Source organism: Camponotus floridanus, unplaced genomic scaffold, assembly GCF_003227725.1.
Source record: "Camponotus floridanus strain SB8 unplaced genomic scaffold, Cflo_v7.5 scaffold168, whole genome shotgun sequence".
Lineage (NCBI taxonomy): Eukaryota > Metazoa > Arthropoda > Insecta > Hymenoptera > Formicidae > Camponotus > Camponotus floridanus.
In genome coordinates, this window is record NW_020229290.1 from 284566 (window position 1) to 301372 (window position 16807).

Sequence of the window (16807 nt, forward strand, 5' to 3'; positions counted from 1 at the left end):
AAATCTTTAAACTTAACTGTATATCTTTTGGGACATCCTATGTATATTTTAAATCACATGTAAAGATATAACTATGAACGTAAAGATATAATTATGAAAGATATAAATATATGTATATGATAATAAAAAATCATATAAGATACGTAGCATTCCCTGTTGCTTCAGTATGATATAAACGGAATGAATTATATTGATGAGCTGTGTACATAAGAAATAAAAAAACAAGACAAAATGTAAAAGAAATATCAAAATGTTAGTTTTTTATTACAAATTATTTATACACACCTTGCTATACGCAATATTCCAGTTGTGTATGTGTGTCTTTCCTATGTAGATTGTTTGCAAAAATAAATTTATATTATTTTACATGGCTTTTTACATGGCAATACTGCAACACAGATAAGAATAATAAGTATTTTTAACCTTATTTAATAAACTTATGAGAAAATGAACTATATTGTGAGGTTAATTTGCATTTTTGAGGTTAATATCGTAATTATTAAGTATTAATAAAAAATATAATAAATAAAATTTAGCTTTTATAAAATACCTTTTATATTTAATTTATTTGAGAATAAGAAGTATTACCTGCGATTATAATCACAATCGTATCACAGACGTAGCAAAGAATTACACGTTACACGTTACACGTACGTCGTCAGTGAAGAAGAAGGAAAAGACTTCTTCTTCTTCCTTTTTAGCAAAAATCAGCAGTTTTACTGAGTGCTGATTAGGCTGCCAGATTATCTTCTTTAAGAGGTTGAAATGAGTGTAAGTTCTTAATAGTCCGTATATACAACGGAACGCGCGGGAGAAAGAAAAATTTATTTTAGACGAAACACATCTGCACGTGTCGGTTATTGTCCTGTGGCAACTAGAAGGAAAAGACAAATGACGGCAATAGCGGAAATTACGTATCCAAAATGGCATACATATCCGCTCAAAAGTAAAAATGCACGTAATTCAATAGTATATTATGAGAATATACGAAAAATAATATACTATAAAAGATATTAAAAGTAAATTCTGAGAATATACGAGAATATACGAAAAATAATATACTACACAAAATGTTCTGATAATATCCTGAGAATATACGAAAAATAATATACTACACAAGATATTATAAAAATGTTCTGAGTATATTACGTACAGTACGTACATTCACAGAATGAGTATAGAATATTCGTACGATATCATGTGCTGTGTGGGTACTACTGGCGCTATCGAACGCGATCATGTGTTCGATTGAAGAAGTGTTTCTTTTATCGAGTGATTTTTAATCGTCAACAGTTATTATTCGACAGTGATTAATAATGATTAGTGATAGAGTCATTATTAAATTTCTCGTCTCGTCGAGTGAGTAAATAAATGTGATTATGTTAAAGTTTATAAAAGAATGCAGTTCATGAAAGAAGAAAAACTTTCAGTTAATAATTTAGTGTGGATTTCTTGTGCAACGTGATATCTACGTTAAATCTGAGAACGTACGATCTATCGGAAAATTCATTTCTTCTTCAAGCAATTACAGCAATACATCAGAAGTCATTGAATAAGGTAATAATAACTATTTTTTGACATTATGCGAAAACGGATCTCGAGAAGGATAGAGGGACAGTGTATCAAAGAAAATTCGTGAAAAGGGAGGGGTTTTTAGTGAGTAGGGAATACCGAGTTGGTAATTCGACTTGGTACTCGAGTCCCACATAACTCACTGGATTGACCGGTAGGTATGCATAAAATGCATTTTCCCCTCTCTCGTAAAAAAAAAAAAAAAAATACAGGTGAGTGAGCGAATGAAAGAGAGAGAGAGAGAGGCAGACAGACAGACAGACAGCAGACAGAGAAAGAATGTATGTGTTTGCATGTGTGTCTGTATGTGTATAGCGACCAGCTGATCGCAGCAGGCGCCCCGCGTAAGCGCCCGCGTCTGACGGGCCTCGCGTCACCCTTGCCTGCCTCTTGTATCCGACCCGTCATGCGTTAACTACTTTCTTTAATAATTCGAAAACTAAGCTTCGGACGAAATTTTGCAAAAGGAAAAATCGTCTTAGAATTGACTCAACAATGTGTCATTTCGCGGACACAGGGGTTATTTTGAATCACCCTGTATATATATATATATATATATATATATATATATATATATATATATACATATATATATATATTTATCATATATATTATATATGTTGTTCATATATGTAAAAGAATATTTTGTTTTTTAATTGTAACTTGCTTTTATTTAATTGAAAGATTGATGGTATATTTTTTTAAATCAGTAAAACGTGTAAGAAATGTTTCAACTGTTGGATTTGCAAGTAACAAAGATATTGCGCATGCGCAGTATCTTAGCAACGAAAGTAACGAAATGAACGTCATTTCCCGCTTTTTTATATCATTGTGTGCCTGATGATTGTGCTTAGCAGTGCCAGTGCTTTGATCGACATTTTTTATTAATTGTGCCTGTTCAGTGTATAAGTTTATTTTCAAACATAATAATTTTTGTGAATCCTCAAGGAAGAATTAAAAGGTAAGATTATAACATTTACAGTTTTTTAGAAAAGAAGAAATAATATATAATTTAATATTTAAGGTTAAGATGCCATATGCTAACTATAAAAAAACGTTTTATACAATTAATTCTCCAACCCAGCGAAAAATAAGAAAATTAGAAGGTAATATAATTAATGAAACTTTAAATTCTAATATATCATCTAATAAACCAATATTACCCAGACAGCACCAGACATCCTCAGGATCATCCTGAATATATCCAGGACGGCTCAGGACATTTACAGGACATTTTAAGATATCATTATAAATATATTTTATGAAAACTTAATATGCATGCATGATACTGTCAGTTATACAAAATATTTAATATAATTTAAAGTATAAATGTTTCATAAATGTTCATTGGATAACCACTGGATATCTGTAGGATATCTGTCCTTGTATATTATATTGGATGTCCTTTGGATGTCTGGAGGATATCCTACGTTTGGCGATTAATTGATAAAATAAATATATATATGTAATTAAAAAATTGTACTATATATAATCTTTTTTCTCACAACAGATGAGACTCCGACTCCGAGTCTCATCTGGATATAGTACACTGCGCGTCAATGATTCGCAGGGTCATGCAGTAGTCCTAACTTATCAACCTAATGTATTAATACATAGCCAATAAGTTAGGGCCATTGCACAACCCTGCGAATCGTTGACGCGCAGTGTACATCACTAATGTAGCAGAGCAAAAATCAAAAATCGTGAGAAAAGATTGTGAGCTTGCACATGTGCAGTAGCGCAAGCCAGCGCAACAGGCCTCAATAGCGTATCACATGTCTGCTAAGATCGTCACGTGGGATAGTATCGGTGGAATGTTTCCCGATCTATCCTCCATAAGCGTGCCATAGTGATTACTGTGATCAGTATTGCCGGTTATTTCAGGAGCTTGAAATCTTTTTACAATAAGTGGAAGAATATAGGTAAGTGTAATTTTTTTAGCAAATTAATTAATTATTTGTTTTTCAAATTATTCTTTGAGATGAACAATATACAAACATATAATACATGATATTTTTTTACAGAATAATTGTAGAAACATTAGGTTAGATTAGGTTATATTCATTGCTTGCTGTTGTTAAAAATCAGCGTTTAGCAATTATTAATGAATAAATTTTAATTAATAAATATTTTTAGAACTATCCAAACTTCTAATTAAGCAAACACAAAGAATAACATAACATTTCTTATTCAATGTAATTGTTACAAGGCATATTTTATGTTATAGTTTGAATGGAAAATTATAATAAATTATTGTCATATATGTTGTTCTTACTTTGTGTTTGTTAAGAAATAATCATAATTACTTAATGCAATTCTTTCTACATTGTTTTAGGTGGATACGTTAACACCAGTTTTTTATTCTTGCGAAACATCAGTTTGAAGGTTTTTGGACATAAGCTGATTTCGATGATACACGTAAGTTATATATAAATATATTTTTATGTAAATAATGTAATCTTTATTAGATATATGTATATATATATATATATATATATATATATATTCTTTTGTATTAAGATAAAAAAGGTTAAAAAGTATTTCTCATCGTATGAAGTATTTATTCGATGAGACTTGATACGATGAGAAACAACAGATCATTATATTGCTGAACCAATAAAATCATGGTTGCGACATGCAAACGAACGTCATGTAAAGAAAATCGAGTAAGTTTTAAAATATTTCGAAACGCGAATATATATACATATATATATTTACATATATATTTTATATATACGCATATATATATATATATATATATATATATATATATATATATATATGATGTAATAAATTTATTTTTATTTGCAGCAAAGAAACTAGAACTAACCCTGGAGTGGAAAATAAAGAATAAAATTTATTCTTTATACTATAAGAAGTACCTATAATTTCTTAAGCCAGATTTATGATTTTTTTTTAATTATTAATGAATGAAACAACTGTACATACTTTTTTAATTTTTAATTTTTTTAGTTTTTAATTTTTCCAAAGCTTTTATTTAATTGCTACATATATAGAGCTGGAACATGAAATGTATATACTTATTTATAATTATTTTATTTTTAATAGTTTTGTTTTGCGAAAATTAACGAGTGCAATGTTTCACGTACAAACTATAAATTGCAATGTATTTTATGTTATTATTTTGTAGTCTCATTACATTAATAATTTAATGTTATTACTTTCTTTTATTAAGTTTATCTTTCATGTAGCATTTTTTAAAATTATTACTATTTTAGTATTATTTTAGTAATTACTTTGACGTTCTGAATGTTCAAATTAACATATATATCTATATAAATATAATTTTTATTTAAAAGTTTATAACTAGTTATAACTTTTGTGATATAATTATAATAAAAATAAAGCTTCTGTGATTTAATATAAATCTAATTATAAATATGAACGTAATAAAACATTATTTTTCTGAGAAATAACAATTTAAAAACATTATTTTTATGTCCTATAAAAGTCCTTGTAATGTCCTATACAATATCCTTGGGATGTCCTACATAATATCCTTGGGATGATTCAGGGACTAAAAATGAGCGATCATTTGCCCTTCCTCAAGACATCCGGAAGATATCCTGGGATTGAAATAGGATGTCCACAGGATATCCATTTTGTCCATACTGGATGTCCTTTGGATTTCCAGAGGACATCCATGTGCTGTCTGGGTATTATCTAATGAACCTACATCTGAAATTATTGAGAATGTTTTGGATATATCAATGGATGCAAATTTATCAAACGATAGTGATCTTGAGGAAATAAATCCTGCTTCAAGCAGCGAAAATGAAAACAATGAGTTTTTACCTTTATTAGAGCAAGAATTTTTGAATAATAATGATGATAATACAGATACTGAAAAAAGTGATTTTAAAGGATTTCTTGCCAGTTGGGCAGTTAAAGAAAACATTGCACAGGCATCATTACGTAGTCTTTTAAAAGGAATAAAACAATATACATGTGTTAAATGTCATCATGACATACCATCTGATCCTAGAACACTTTTGCGCACACCAAGAAGTACAAATATTAGAAATTGTGGTAGCGGAGAATATTATCATTTTGGTTTATTAAAGGCAATAGAAAATAGTTGTTCATCTTTTTCAACAAATTTAAGTAATATAAAAATAAGTATAAATATTGATGGACTACCATTAGCAAAGTCTTCGCAACAACAATTATGGCCAATTTTGGGTTCCGTAGTACAATCAAAACAAGTTTTTATTATTGGTGCATATTACGGTAGACAAAAACCTTCAAATTTACAAGAGTTTTTAAAAGAATTCATAGAAGAAGCAAAATTATTATGTAATGATGGAATTTTTATCAATAATAAACACATTAAATGTAGTATAGATTCAATAATATGTGATACTCCAGCCAAATCATTTATATTACAAATTAAAGGACATACTGGTTATTCGAGTTGCACTAAATGTATAACTGAAGGTGATTTCCGTTGTAATAAAGTTTGTTTTCCAGAAATAAATGCTTCATTGAGGACAGATCTAGATTTTAGATTAAAGACTGATGAAAATTTTCATATTGGAACCACAATTGTTGAAGACATTCCAAATTTTGATCTTATAAATAATATACCATTAGATTACATGCATTTAGTTTGTCTAGGGGTTACGCGACGTTTATTATATTTATGGCTATTTGGTGATAACAGATTTCGTTTAGAAAATAGAAAGTGTCAAAGTATATCATTAAATTTAGAAAATATTTTCAAAAATAATGTACCATGTGAGTTTGTAAGAAAGCCTCGATCACTAACTTATGTGAAATTGTGGAAAGCAACAGAATATCGAGAACTGCTTTTATATACAGGACCTGTAGTTTTTAAAAATTTTCTTCGTAGAGATATATATGATCATTTTGTAACTTTACATGTAGCTATTAGAGTATTATGTTCCAATAAATTACAGGATTTATTTAATTATTGTCAAGAATTATTAGAACATTTCGTTACAGCATTTGCATTAATTTATGGTACACATAACGTTTCTTACAATGTACATGGTCTTATTCATCTTGTAAAAGATGTAAAAAAATTTGGTCCACTAGATAATTTTAGTGCGTTTAAATATGAAAATTATTTACAAACGTTAAAGAAACTATTAAAAAAATATGATAAACCTTTACAACAAATTGTAAGAAGATATATTGAACATGAAAAAAATAAAGTAGCAGAAAAACTTATAACAAAAGAAACTAATCATTTTACAGTAGATTTGAAATCTATTCATACATCTGGTCCATTAATACATGGCTGTTGCAATCCACAATATAAAATAATAAGAAAAGAAAATATGACTTTACGTATAGATGTACAACTGACAGTTGTTGCGTATTAACTGATGGAACTATTGTGTTAATAGAAAACATAGCACATAATAAAGATCTAAATGTAGATGTAATTATAGGTCGAAAATTTTTATACAAGGAAGATTTTTACAACATTCCATGTTCCTCATCGTTATTACAAATATTTAGTGTACATAGTTTAGGTCAATTACAAATGTGGCCAATAAAAAATATTGATACAAAATATGTTAAATTACCATTATTAGAAAATAAATATGTAGTACTTCCATTGTTACATTAATAAATTGAAATTAAAAAAAATATATATATATATATATATATATATATACATATATATAGATTTTAGTTATTGTAATTAGATAATGTATATTTAATATTTTAATATACTAATTTAACACTTATATATATTTTGTATGTTTAAACTGTATATTGTATATTAAATATATTTTTAAAATATATTTAATATCTATTACTGCTAGTTTGGAGCTATGGAACAGTATACCATAGTAGAGTTCATCGATGGATTGCAAATGATACCCTCTTCTTGGATAACCGAAAATAATAAATATGCATATTGGCCTACTTTTATATCAAACGAAAGATTTAGAAAAGCTGTGCAAAAATGTATTTCAAAGATGGACGATTGGCCGCAACATGAAATAAAAAGGATTTTAGCAACTGCAAGTAAGTACATACAAAAAGTAAAATAAATAATTACATTAATATACATAAATAATACGTTAATATAGATAATTGTATTCTTATTTTGTTGCTTATTCAATATTCTTCAATATTAAAATAGTATTAAATATAGTATATGTTTGTAGCATAACTTATAGACAATTTTTCCAAAAATATTTTTACAAATTTATAATACTTACACTTTAGAGTATAATTGTTAAAGTAAAATATATAATTAATAAGCAGTTTTTATATTTAAAAATATAAAAATTTTTATTTTTATATTTACTATTTGTTATATATAATTTTATTTTTTTAAGGTACATATGAAAAAGGAATAAACAAATTAAAAAAAGCAGAATTTATATCAGATTTAAATTCTGAAAGTGAAGATAATGATACTTTAAAAAGGAGTAGAAAATATAGAGCCAAGACTGTTATAAGTAGTGAAGAAAGTTTGAGTGAAGAGGAAAAACGTGTTCGTATACCATCGTATCCAAAGGTTCCACACAAAAAAAATCTTGATAAACAGTCGTATGAAAATTCAACAATTAAAATGCCATTGAAAAGTTAGTAAAAAGATGTATAGCGTATATTAATATAGTAAAAAGATTTATAATATATACATTGCAATAATAATTTTACTTATCATTTATATAGATAAAAATGTATCAAAACTGACCGAGTATGAAAATAACAATTCAAATATTAACCTAAACAAAACAAATGTAAAAACATTTTCTTGTTCAATAAATCAAAATACAGGTAATCGATAAAAATATGTATAATAATTTTTACAATAATAATTTTTATAATAATTTTATTTTTAGTATCGCGCTTTCAGTATTTTTATATTTTTAGTATATTCAATAAATTATTATATTTTAGTATTATTAAAATAGTTATAAACTAATTTCATTGTAATATTTAACATTGTTTTTTTATTCTTATATAGGACGTGATTTTAATCAGAATAATATCAAAGAAAAAGAGTTCAGCTCTGTAACTTATGAAACTAGTTCTACAATTTGTAAGTATTAATTTGTATTATTTTGTAATGTAAATTTCCATGTATTCTATCACATTTGTATGTATTATATATATTTTATGTTTTAAAACGTATTTTTTATTATTTTATAATATATATTACTATTTAGAGCAACAACAGATTTTCAATGATATGTTGTACGAAAATTATTGGATATAGACTTCATCAACAGTACATGAGGAACAGAAAAATATAAACACTAAATTAGATAGTATACAAAATCAAATCCAAACTTTTGTATTAGATGATGGAGTGAAAAAGAAAGATGTTGAAGTAGATTACATGGAATTCTTTCCGTTACAAACATTAGAAGAGCTAGAAAAATTTGAACAACAATTAGTTGAGAATAAAATAAATCGTAAAGCATTGGTATGCGTATTTTGAAAAATAATCTTTAAAAATAATTGAATCGAAAAAATTAAACTTATTTATATTTTTAATTTCATTTATAATTATAATTATTTTAATTTTTTTTTTTTAATTTATTATTTATTTAATTTTTAGATTACACAAGTGGCACGAATAGGTGGAACGGATGTTAAATCACTTACATTTAACATCTTACGTAGACTTCTGAGTGATTCAGTTGGAAGTTTATATAGCTACATTGGCGGAAAGAAAAAACGTTCATTTTTCGATTTATATTTACGAAAAATTATATTTGGTAAATACAATTTCTATTTATTATTTATAATATTTAAACTACTCAAATAAGTACTTGAGATATTTTTCTGCACATAAAAAATATTGTTAGCAAATTCAATTATTTTTTAAAGATTATTTAATTACATCAAATTGGATTTTTTTAAATTATTAAATATTTATTTATATATTTATGTATTACTTATTATTTATGTATTACATATTTATGTATTACTGTATTTATTAATGTTTTATCATGTTTTTTACTCATTCTTATAATCTTACTTAGTTTCTTCAGTTCAGAGAATATATTGTATTTTTATTTTTTAATATCTATTTTTAAATATTTTATTAAATATTTTTTTTAATACTATTACCTTTTAACATATATTATAGGTGCTGTACGAATCTATTTTCCTGAGACTACCGAACAGAAGATATCAGAACCAATTAAATCCTGGTTAAGGCATGCAAGTGAGCGTAGCATGAAGAAAAAAAAGTATGCATATTTTTTATAAATTTTATTGAATAATAAAATAATATTATATATTATTTAAAGTTTTAAATTTGCTAAAAAATTTTGCTTAAAAATTCTAGCATGGATAAGAGAGCAGATACAGTTTCTATACAAGAAGATGAAAACCAAGCAGAAGAGATGACTTTAAATGAATTAACTGGTCCAAATATCTAAGAATAACGTCTATGGTCCAGATATTTGAGTCGTTGAAGAAACGATTGCTGGCTTTGAAAAAATTTGATATTTAATACATGATATTTAGCCTATGTTCCAAAATTCACTGCCAGCGCTGAAAATATATAATATACGTAACGTGAACTATAGATTTTCAGCGCTGGCAGTGAATTTTGGAACAGGCCCTTAATACACGCTTGATAACCGAGGTTACGTCCAACATTTCGTCCATCGATGGTGACGATTATCTTGACAAAAAAGCAAAAGGCAGTAGCTAAACTCGCGCTAATAGTAACCTTACTAGGCAGTAAACTTGGACTGCGATCCGAAATGCGCTCACAGTGCTGAAAGCATCGCTCTGTCTTCGTTTGATATTCGATTTATTTTGAAATAAAGATAAAAAATGATGCTTACAGCGCTGTGAGTGCATTTTGGACCTGGAGTGCAGCCTTGGTGGTAGTAAATTTATTAACCAACGCAAGTTCTGCTTGTCTGCTTTTTGCGTTTCTGCCAAAATGTAAATTCATTTTTATTCTTTTATATTTTATAAGAATATAAAAAACTAATGTAAAATGAGATTTCCTATTACTTTAAGATGCAAGTATTTTTATTTTATTTAATTGATATAAGTTCAGTTTTTCAATACTTTCTCAAATTAAAATAATATCTAATGCGAACAAATTTATAAGTTTTACATAATGCTTCATTATCAGTGCAAATGTTTGTTAATTACTTAAAATGATTTTATTTTGAAATATTATATTTTGTTATATTTAACATTCATTATATATTCTATACATATTAATATGTTATAATATATATAACATATCTTATATAAATTATATTTATAGTGTATCAAAAAGATTTAATTTTAATTATTCATTAAATTGCAGAATGTTTATTTCATTAAAAAAAAATTGTTTTTATATGTTTTAACAAATTATATATGTGCATACGGAAAATATGTTCTTATATATACGTATATGTGCGAAAATAAAATTAAAATTAGTTAAACAGACTTTATGTATGTGTAAGTCTAAATTTATCCTTAAATTATCCTATAAAGTACCTCAATAACATATTCAGGATGTATTATGGACGTTTAAAAAATTACAACGTCTTATGAATATTTTATGGACATTCGTAGGACTTTGAAATAGGATGTCCTGAGGATATTTTTAGGCATAGCATGAGGCGCTCATTTGCTATTCCTCAGGACATCCTGAAATGAGGAATATAACAGGATATCCTCTGCACATCCCGTAAAGAAAAAAGGACGTCCTTAGGATATCCAGAAGATATCCATGTGCTGTCTGGGTACCGTAAAATTATATGTAGTATCTGTGAATATAACAAATAATTACATTTGTTGTGTGTGAATTTTTATGATATTGTAAATTTCTTCATTATAATTTTTATTTAAATCATGTATTATTTATTTTTCATCAAATTATATTAATTTTTTTCGTAATTATTATTCGTAATTTTTTCTTTTTTTCATTAATATAAGGTATAATTTTTTTAAATGTTTTTGAAATTTTATAAGAAGTACACTTTAGAAGAAGAAATTATCGTACAAGGAGAGGTCGCGACCTTGGGTTCACCGAATTATATAAAATTTTAACTGCGTGTAGTACTGGACCAAAGAAGTTTTTGAGGAAAGTGAGAGGACGCAACGCTCAGCCGTTTAAAAAAAAATCAAGTGAAAAATAGGCCGTATCTTGTATACCGGTAAGTTTAGACTGATCGTCAAGTAAGCGGCGTAGCGGTAAGCGGCTAGCTCGAGCGGTAAAGCCCGATACTATTTTGCTGCTGATCACAGGTTCGATCCCGACCTGTGATAGTTTCTTTTTTTTTCATTTTTTTTTACGCGAAACGTACAATATTTTTTTAATGAAAAAAATTAAATAAATAATTTAATTTTTTTGTTTTTATTTTATTTTTATTTTAGGAAAGGCAATTATTTACGATATGTTAATTTATATTAAATTTTATAAAACGTCACAATTCTATATATTCTACTCGATACTAACAAAAAAAATATATAAAATTATTATGCCACTTATTAATTAATTATAAAATTTAATATAAATTAACATATCGTAAATAATTGCCTTTCCTAAAAGAAAAATAAAATAAAAACAAAAAAATTAAATTATTTATTTAATTTTTTTCATTAAAAAAATATTGTACGTTTCGCGTAAAAAAAAAATGAAAAAAAAAGAAACTACCACAGGTCGGGATCGAACCTGTGACCAGCAGCATAATAGTATCGGGTTTTACCGCCCGAGCTACGCCGCTTACTTGACGATCAGTCTAAACTTACCGGTATACAAGATATGGCCTATTTTTCACTTGGTTTTTTTTTTTGAGCGTTGCGTCCTCTCACTTTCCTCAAAAACTTCTTTGGTCGAGTACTACACGCAGTTAAAATTTTATTTAATTCGATGACCTCAAGGTCGCGACCTCTCCTTGTTAGTAGAAACGATATGTCAGATCAAAAGGAATTTGAAAGAATGTATGAAGAAGTAGATAAATTATCTGAATTTGAACAATTAGATGGAATGGAAGTTCTGTTTTCTAATGAAAAGTTAGATAATATTCGAATTAATGATTCGACCGTGTAAGTACTTGAATTTTATATCATTTTTTTAAATAAAATTTAAAATATAAATTCTTATATTTTTTACATTATCGAATTGTTAACGATTCTTGTTTGAAGTTCGCGAGAGATGCGCAAGAGAAAAGTTGGGAAAGTTTTCAAGCTAAAAAAACTTTACATAAAAGATAAAATTTTCTTCTTTTGACAGTTGGTTTACAAGAATTACTTACGTTTTATTTACTGTGTTTCTCTCACATATATTTATATTCTTTTAACATATTATATCATTTTATTATATTATTTACATTGTCACACGAACAATATTTTATGAAAAAACTTTATTTATTGAAGAATTATATAATTAACATAAAATTATATGTAGTATCTGTGAATATAACAAATAATTACATTTGTTGTGCGTGAATTTTTATGATATTGTACATTTCTTTATTATAATTTTTATTTAAATCACGTATTATTTATTTTTCATCAAATTATATTAATTTTTTTCGTAATTATTTTTCGTAACTTTTTTCTTTTTTTAAGGAATAATTTTTTTAAATTAATAAATTGATAAAGAATTAGGCTCTTTATATATTTAACAATACGATACACTAAAAAAGAACGATTAAGAGTCACTACGGTTGGTAGTGCGTAATTTTTTCTTCTTTTACAATTTCTCGCAAAAATTGAAACGTGACAATATCCATATATTTTACTTGGTGCATTTACCAAGATATAAATTTTCATTTTCAAGAATACTATAAAATCCTTCTTTACCTCCCTGAAGAGATGTAGGCGAGAAAAATTTTTTTAAATGTTTATGTTTTTGAAATTTTATAAGAAGTACACTTTAGAAGAAGAAAATCATCTTAATAGAAGCGATATGTCGGATCAAAAGGAATTTGAAAGAATGTATGAAGAAGTAGATAAATTATCTGAATTTGAACAATTAATAGATGGAATGGAAGTTCTGTTTTCTAATGAAACGTTAGATAATATTCGAATTAATGATTCAACCGTATAAGTACTTGAATTTTATATCATTTCTTTCAATTAAAATTTAAAATATAAATTCTTATATCTTTTACATTATTGCTTTTATATATTTCGTTTTTATTAATAATTCTACATATTTTATACTGTAAATATTGTATTTTATAATTTTGTGTGAAAGAAATTAACTTTTCCATATATATTGTAAATTATTATATTCTGTACTTCTGTTTTTTGTTTATTTATTATAAATTTTATAAACGTTTGTAAATTTTTTAAATTATTTCTTTAATAATAATTTGAAAGAAAATTTAATTACACAGTAAAAAATTTTGTGTTAAATTTAACATATTTCTCATGTCCCAATTTATCCACTCTAATTTTAATGTTAATTTAACAGAAGGCAAGTATGTAAATAAATAACACAAGTAATAACACAAGTAACATGTTTAAAAATTAACACAAAAGTGTAACACTTAAATTTGATCCGGAAATAAAGTTTATGTTAAATTAACATATTTATAATGTTAAATTTAATTAAAAGGATGTTATTCTTACATTTTTATGATAAATAACAGAAGAGATATGTCGATTTAACATATGGAAACTGTTATAGAGAGAAAAATAACACAACTTATCTGTTCATTTTAACATATAACATATTTCATATTTCTTTATATGTGCATATATATATATATATATATATATATATATATATATATATTGTGACGTTGCCGTCCTTTTAAAGCGTCTATCCGCCCCGAGATTTTACGGGGCGCGGGCCGAGCGGCCGCGCCAGAATCAATCTCGAGAGAGCGTTATCCAAAAATCCCCGGAGAGACGAGCGCTATCCGATAGTTTATTAAGATTTTTATTAATTGTATCGAATTTTTGTTTGTTTGTCAAAAACGACAACGGGCACCTCGCCGGAGAAGATCCGGAGGACCGGAAGCACATCAAGGAAGATTGCAGCAAGACACTTAACGACAGCGAACGGAGGAGATAATAGTGCTTGAAAGGACGATACCAGGGGAATTCACCCGCGGCCCAGGAAGGAGGACGGAAGTCCGATCAACGCTACCCGCCGAGGAGGACAAACGACAGCGGAGCCTCCAATGGGCCCTTGTACCGGGGCCCGCGACAGCCACTAAATAATTCAAATCGAATTAATTGCGCGCGAAGCGCTAAAAGCGCCGCGGATCTCGCGAGGCGCTAGGACCTCTCGCGTGCCGTATCTTGATTGGCCGCGGGGCTGCGCACCCCACTAAGCGGTCATTGACGCCGCTATCGACCCCGGGCCGCGAAATCCCAGGATCATTCTGGTGCGGACGCTCGCGAGACTAAGTCGCCCCGTTTCTTTATTATCTTGTGTCGAATTTTCTGTGTTTGTCGCCGCTGCCGGGAGACCGAATCGAGGACGAGGCCGAGGACCATCCCCGGAGGAGGAAACGTTATCGGTGAGGTTGCCCATCTTTTCGTATAAGCCACGTACGCGATTTCGTCCGCGTGCCGGCCGTTCTGCCGCCGTCGCCATCTTTTTCGTGTTTCGCGACCGCTCGAGCCGTTGCCGAGACGGTGATATTTTTGTGCAATTGCGGGCGACCGGAGGCAAGCGACCAAGGAAGGATCTTCGTAACGTCGGCGTTAAATTGATAAAGCAACGTTCGTCTCTCTCCGGGTTTCGGGTGTTCTTTACACGAAGCTATCGACCGGCGAATATCGAATTCGCGTGCGCGAAGGATCGCGAAAGCGAATACCGCCCGTGTTGTCGTACCGCTGTCGTCGCCGCGTGGAATATTCCGGGACGTATCTCAGGGCGATTTTTGATGTCGGATTGAGTGTATGTCGTCGTTAATTGTAAGAATGCGTGTGAGCGTTTTTGATACTTTATGGTAGAGTGAGCGTGAAAATATTTGCGTCGTTGTTGCGCTTATTACGCCGCCGAAAGGAAGGGTAACCGAATATTGTCGTCTTTATCACGCTTATTACGTCGTCGAATAAAGCGGAACAAATGGTATGTAGCGTCTGCCGAATTTATCGTGGTGCGAGATAATCGCCAGAATATTGAGAGTAAATTTGAGCGGTTTGCGCGGAAGAAAGAGGCGAGACATCGGCGGAGAAAATTCTCCGTCTGCCGTCGACTATCAAAATTTGAGAATATAGTTCGCCTATCGCATACATGATCCGTCTTCGCAAAAGTATTCAGTATTTGAGGTTACTTATGTTGTCGAATTAGTAAGCTGTCGATTTGTTTCGCGAACTAGGAAATTGCGGGGAAAAGTCCGTTGCAATAAGTCGTCGATCTGGCTACCGAAATTATGCTATCGTTTGATTAATATCCGCGAATATTTTTGTACCGAAAATCCTTAGTATTTCGTAAAGTCTCGCTCAGTCCTGCGAACTCCGGCCATAAAAACGGGCTCGGATAACTAACCGGATAGTATTAGCGCTCTCATTTTCGTTGTCGATTCGAGCAGATATTTGCTCAGAATACCGTCGCAATTTTCGTGCCAGGATTAATTATATTGTCTTTTTCGCTTTCGTATTTCGTTCGAATTTATTGTGGACCGTCGTTTCTTGATTTGTATGATTCGTTCTCGCGTTTCGGGGAATTAATAGCGAACTAATATCTTTGTAAGGAATTGTTAATCTCAGTTCAATTATCGCTTATTATTGTTTGCTGAGTCATTGTTCAAAACCAATCCAATTCTTATTATTGATTTGTTAATTATTCACTCGTAGTGTCACTTTATTTTTCTAGTAATAAACTTGTTATCTTTTTTTTTGTTCAAATCGCGTAATTTATTTAACTGTTCGTCTCGCTTGGTTGTCGATTGTCGTTTTGTCTGTCGTCCGTTAATTCCGCGAAGGCTCGCATAATCAATTAATTTTCTCTAATAACCTCTCCCCTCTACGTTAGGCGAGCTAGTCGGCCCGTGGCGAAGCAGGCTATCGTTTTCTTTTAACGTCTTTCGGCTTTTCGCAAAAACTGATGCGTGAAAGATCGCATCTGGCGCCCAGCTTTTCGATATATCGATACGGTCTCCGCTCCGCCGCGCGAGAACGTCCTCCATCCCTGTTCCTCAGAACGCGAGTATAATAATTTCGTTATTGTTTTTGACGGCGTTTTCGCTCCCCCGCGCACGCTCCCATATAACATCTCGAGGAGTGTCGCGATTCATTTTGAATCTAATTGAAATAAACGTCGCAATATATATATATATATATATATATA

The 16807-nt window shown here is 29.2% G+C and overlaps 1 long non-coding RNA gene across 1 annotated transcript; it reads left to right on the forward strand.

Annotated features, from left to right (window-relative positions):
- Positions 1-3221: 3221 nt before the first annotated feature.
- Positions 3222-4537, forward strand: LOC112637445. Its single transcript, XR_003122551.1, has 3 exons — positions 3222-3494; positions 3908-3990; positions 4384-4537. It is a non-coding gene; the product is annotated as an uncharacterized LOC112637445 (long non-coding RNA).
- Positions 4538-16807: the final 12270 nt, after the last annotated feature.